Here is a 6349-nt window from a genome sequence, read left to right as displayed (position 1 = left end):
GATCACCAAAACATACATCAAGTGGATCACATGAATATCCCATTGTCCCCACACATAAGCACATGCAAGACATACATCAAGTATTCTCAAATCCTTAAAGACTCAATCCGATAAGAGAACTTCAAAGGGAAAACTCAATCCATTACAAGAGAGTAGAGGGGAGAAGCATCATTGAAAGGGAAAACTCAATCCATTGAGTATGCATTTGCAGTTACTGACTTATTGTTTATTACTCCTTCAAATGGAGTGTAATATGTACATTTGCAGTACTCCTGTAAATGGGGTACATATGTACTTGCATTTGGAGTAGATGACATCTATAAATGGTCTATACATCTATGCATTTTGGAGTAAATGACCATTTATCTTTTGGTATGACCTATAAATGTATAGTGTAAGCATCTGTAGATGACCATTTGGAGTAGATGTAGAATAGATGGAGTACATTATTTTGTTCATCTGCATATATTCGGCCATATATATATGAAGATTATATTATTATTTAGCATATCTGAAGTTGATGCAAAAGATGTAGACTAGATGGAGTATAAGGTAGACTATTCAATTTGTAACAGTAGATGCAATAAATACAATAGATGCATTACAAATTCATCTAGTGATCTCCTTAGTGATGGGGTACAAAGTTCACTTCAAAGTACTCCATGTATAATCTCCTTTGGTGATCAACTATAATCTCGAAGGTTTTCTGATAGAGTTCACCATCCCATTTTAGAGCTATAGGTAACCTTTCCTCACTCTGCATTCTTGCTTTGTCCATGTGTGGTATCTTGTAACCCATACCTCCTTGATCTTTCATAACCTCCACCATGCAAGACTGCAGCATTGTAAACACTCTGGCTAGTTTCTGCATATCATCCTCATCATATGCCTTTTCCACAGATTCTGTCAGCTCCTAGGTGCAATGGGAAGTGCCAAGGAATGTATGGAGTCGAAGAGCTAATATCCATGACATTCACTGAAGGAAATATACCCTAGAGGCAATAATAAAGATGTTATTTATATTTCCTTATATCATGATAAATGTTTATTATTCATGCTAGAATTGTATTAACCGGAAACTTAGTACATGTGTGAATACATAGACAAAACACAGTGTCCCTAGTATGCCTCTACTTGACTAGCTCGTTAATCAAAGATGGTTAAGTTTCCTAACCATAGACATCTGTTGTCATTTGATGAACGGGATCACATCATTACAGAATGATGTGATGGATAAGACCCATCCGTTAGCTTAGCATAATGATCGTTAAGTTTTATTGCTATTGCTTTCTTCATGACTTATACATATTCCTCTGACTATGATTTTATGCAACTCCCGAATACCGGAGGAACACCTTGTGTGCTATCAAATGTCACAACGTAACTGGGTGATTATAAAGATGCTCTAAAGGTGTCTCCGAATGTGTTTGTTGGGTTGGCATAGATCAAGATTAGGATTTGTCACTCCGAGTATCGGAGAGGTATCTCTGGGCCCTCTTGGTAATGCACATCACTATAAGCCTTGCAAGCAATGTGACTAATGAGTTAGTTGCGGGATGATGTATTACGGAACGAGTAAAGAGACTTGCCGGTAACGAGATTGAACTAGGTATGATGATACCGACGATTGAATCTCGGGAAAGTAACATACCGATGACAAAGGGAATAATGTATATTGTTATGCAGTTTGACTGATAAAGATCTCTGTAGAATATGTAGGAGCCAATATGAGCATCTAGGTTCCGCTATTGGTTATTGACCAGATATGTGTCTCAATCATGTCTACATAGTTCTCGAACCCATAGGGTCCGCACGCTTAACGTTCAATGACGATTTGTATTATGAGTTATGTGATTTGATGACCGAAGTTTGTTCGGAGTCCCGGATGAGATCACGAACATGACGAGGAGTCTCAAAATGGTCGAGACATAAAGATTCATATATTGGAAGATTATATTTGGACATCGGAATGGTTCCGATTGATTCGGATATTTTACCGGAGTACTGAGGGGTTATCGGAACCCCCCGGGGGAAGTATTGGGCCTATTGGGCTATATTGGAGGAGAGGAGAAATGCCACATGAGGAGGGGCACGCCCCCCTTGCCCAAACTGAATTAGACTAGGGGAAGGGGGCGCCCCCCTCTTTCCTTCTCCCTCTCTCTCCTTTCCCCTTTTCCTCTCTGGTGGAAGGAAGGAGGGGGTGCCGAATCCTACTTGGACTAGGAGTCCAAGTAGGACTCCCCCATGGCGCGTCCCCTTTGGCCGGTGATGTCGACTACACAACCTTCTTGTAGACGTTGCTGGGCCTCCAAGTGTAGAGGTTTGTAGGACAGTAGCAAATTTCCCTCAAGTGGATGACCTAAGGTTTATCAATCCATGGGAGGCGTAGGATGAAGATGGTCTCTCTCGAGCAACCCTGCAACCAAATAACAAAGAGTCTCTTGTGTCCCCAACACACCCAATACAATGGTAAATTGTATAGGTGCACTAGTTCGACGAAGAGATGGTGATACAAGTGCAATATGGATGGTAGATATATATAGGTTTTTGTAATCTGAAAATATAAAAAGCAAGGTAACTAATGATAAAAGTGAGCGAAAACGGTATTGCAATGCGTTGATACAAGGCCTAGGGTTCATACTTTCACTAGTGCAAGTTCTCCCATCACCTTTCCCGGCTTTCTCGGCAGCAGCGGCTTCCCGGCAGTCTGTGCACACGACAGCTTCCCTGCCGGGGGCCTCAACTTTGGCCTTCTTGCCGGTACTAGGTGTACCCGATCCTTCAACAGTCATCACTGCCTTATATCTTCGCTTCTTACTGTGTTTCTAGCTTTTCTTCTGACTAGTTGATTCATCCTCATCCTCTGAATCAACATTGGTGCAATCTTCCTCTCTGGGCAAGTTCCTTCCTTCCTCCATCCGAGCACACTTATCTACCAGGGTGTAAATCTCCTTCACAGTCTTGGGCAACCGTACGTTCATCTTGGAACGAATATGTCGGTTGCGCACATTGGACTGGAAGGCAACTATTACGGCTGCCAGATGGATATTTGGGATATTTCTATGAACTTTTATGAATCTCTGTAAATACTTACAGAGGGTTTCTCCTTCCTTCTATTGGAGAAGCTACAAATCGCTGGGCCTGCCGGCTTCTTGATGGCCGCCCGTGAAGGCGCCAATGAACTTGTGGCACAGGTCAGCCCATGACGAAATGGAGTTCTCCGGTAGGTGCATCAGCAAAGACCTCACATTGGACTTGAGGGCCAAAGGGAAGTAGTTGGCAAACACCTTCTCATGTCTTCCCCTGGCAGCCTGAACATCGATGGTGTAGATGCTCAGGAACTCTGCCAAGTTCAACCTCCCGTCGTACTTCTCAGGTATTCTGGCTTGAACGTGCGAACAAACGGCCAACAGGCTTGACGCAGCTCATGAGTAAAGGCAGGGCAGCTAACCTTGAAAGGTAGGCACCCACCAATACCGAGCGCGGGCTCGTCGACGTCAGGGCCGCAATACCCGCCGGTCTGGCGGAGGTCTTCAAGGTGTTGCTCAACGATGATGCGCGTGTCTCCTCTCCGTCTATCCTCCGGGGCTCATCATTGGCCTGGACATGCTCGAGGGTCAGAAGAGGCCATCGAGACATCGTCATGATCTTGATTCTGTTGCGCTCGCGCTGGCTGCTGTGGCGGGGACTGCACCATGGGGATGGCCCCTTCCATGCGGTCAACAACATGAGCTGTTGCGGTCGCTTGGGGAGGTCGTGGCAGGCCAGCTCGCTGTGAGCCCGCAGCTTCGGCGAAACCGAGCAGGCTTTGGGTGGTGGCACGCCATTCGTCCATCTGCTTGGCCGCTCACGGAAACTTCAGTAGTAGTTGAGCCCACGCCATGGCCTCCGAAACCGTACTTGGCATGGATAATAATGAAGTTGATCCTGCCGTCGCTCGGCTCCTAACGGTGCCAGCGGCGGTAGCACTGCGGCCCTGCTGCTGCTGTGGGGCGACCACTTGGTCGTGGTGCGGCAAAGGCACTCGATGGCCAGCGGTTCTGTCGGGCTCAGTGGTTTGGCCGACCCGTCCCAGAGGGGGTGCACGCACGGTGGCCGCACCCATGGTGGGAGCGGCTGGAGGGCGGCGATTCACCTCGGTTTGGGTGCCGTTGATGCGGTTGTGCCCATCGGTGGGGAAAGGGGCGTAGATGGAGTAACCCTTCACATGTACCTTGGGGAGCATGGCCGTCGGGGTGTTGTTGATGTTTCTCTCATCCGGCGCCTCCTACTCCTGCATCAGCCATAGGGGAAGTGGTGACGATGCCGCCTGCTCCGACCACTCCCCCAGCAGCGTCCGCATCCTCGTGTGCATCCGCAACCCCTGCAGCACTAGAGGCCGTGGGCGGCGGAGCCTTCAAGGTGGATGGGTGAGCCGAAGGACCGGGTTTCTTCTTGGGCGCCATGGTCTATGGCATCGTCAAAGATGAAGATGGTCATGAAGTCGACGCGCTGCACACGCCTTCAGGTTTGCACAAGCGAGCCCCCTACCTGGCGTGCCAAAGATGTTGCAGGAAACCACGGCCACCTATGGGACCAGGAGGCCCCTTGATGGTTCGGCAGGGGGCAACGCGTTGCGCAAAGAGCAGACAAGCGTGGGGCAGCACAACAGAGATCACAAAGACAATTTTACCCAGGTTCGGGCCGCCGCGAGGCATAAAACCCTACTCCTGCTTTGGTGGGTTGATGGTGGCGGAGCATAGTACACTTGCCCGGCAGGGCTGCCTCGAGGCAGTAGTGGCTACGTGCGTATGGGGGTGTGAGTTATCCAATCTTCTAACCCTTTCTAAGGTTGCCATGGGCCTCCTTTTATAGATCAAGGGGTTACCATAGTGGCAAAGTAGTCATTATGCACTGACAAGATAGCAAACAGTGCTATCATACCTAACTCTGCGGTCTGACAAGGCACATTAAATGCACCGCTCAGTGTCACATCATTGGTTCCCGGCAAGGCTTGTCAGGCTATCTTGCCAGCTCCGCACCTGCTCGCTTGACACATCGCAGGATGGGTGTTTTCCGAGGGTTTCTCCTATAGAAAATGGCTGCCATGTGGTGAATGGCTACCACTTAATCACTTTGCGGCTTGACACAACACTAATAAATGACGTGGGTCGCGCTAGAGTGGTTGGTGAGGTGATTTTGCTTCCGTGAGCCCCTCGGTATGCCCTATCAGGGCGCCTTGCTTTTCTATTTCTGGAGGTGGCCTCACCCCTTGCCGGGCTCGCCTGCCCGGCAAGGGAGGCTTTTCCCTTGACGATTTCATGCTTCTCTGGTTTGATCTTGGTCCCTCTGATCTACATGCTGGTCCTTCGAATCCCTGGTTCTTGCACTTTGGTCTAGGCTGGTGCTCCAATCTTCTTCCCGTGCCTGTGCACAGTCTGGGCAATAGACCCAGCATTCGTTGCACCGACAGCGGGGTGCCCGGCGGTGCTGCCTCAAGCTCTACGGCCACCGACGGGGCGCCTTCCCCTCTCGCATAAGAAGGCGCGCCCAGCGCCCCTCTCAGGCCGGGCTCGGGGGCTCTCCTCTAGAGGGCCTCTGACCTAGCCAGCGTCACGACGGAGGTGTTCGGGCACCATGTGGAGGCGTGCTTCAATGCGCGCTTCCGTGAGGAAAGCGCAGGGCGCGAGGCACCAGGTGTCGGTGTCAAAATCGGTGGATCTCGGGTAGGGGGTCCCGAACTGTGCGTCTAAGGTCAATGGTAACAGGAGATGGGGGACACAATGTGTAACACTCCGGATGTAACTTTCCCAATTTGTACTCCAACTCTTGCCGTTTCCGGCGTTAAGTTATATTTATTTTCTCGGGTTCGGGTCTTTGTCTCCGTGTGTTGTTATCGTTGTCATGCATCTCATATCATGTCATCATGTGCATTGCATTTGCATACGTGTTTGTCTCATGCATTCGAGCATTTTCCCTGTTATCCGTTTTGCATTCCGGCGCTTCGTTCTCCTCCGGTGGTCATTTCTAGCTTTCTTTCGTGTGTGGGGATTAAACATTTCCGGATTGGACCGAGACTTGCCAAGCGGCCTTGGTTTACTCCCACTAGACCACCTGTCAAGTTTCGTATCATTTGGACTTCATTTGATACTCCAACGATTAACCGAGGGACCGAAAAGGCCTCGTGTGTGTTGCAGCCCAACACCCCTTCAATTTGGCCCAAAACCCAGCAAACTTTGCTCCATCATCTAGAGCGTTCGATCAAGATCGCGTGGCCCAAAACCGCACCTCATTTGGACTCTCCTAGCTCCCTCTATGCCTATTTAAACACCCACCCGAAATTCGGATCTCCTTCCTCCCTGAAACCCTA

This window comes from Triticum dicoccoides, chromosome 6A, assembly GCF_002162155.2.
Source record: "Triticum dicoccoides isolate Atlit2015 ecotype Zavitan chromosome 6A, WEW_v2.0, whole genome shotgun sequence".
Classification (NCBI taxonomy): domain Eukaryota; kingdom Viridiplantae; phylum Streptophyta; class Magnoliopsida; order Poales; family Poaceae; genus Triticum; species Triticum dicoccoides.
The sequence above is the reverse complement of the archived record's forward strand: the minus strand, read 5'-3'. Positions refer to the sequence as shown.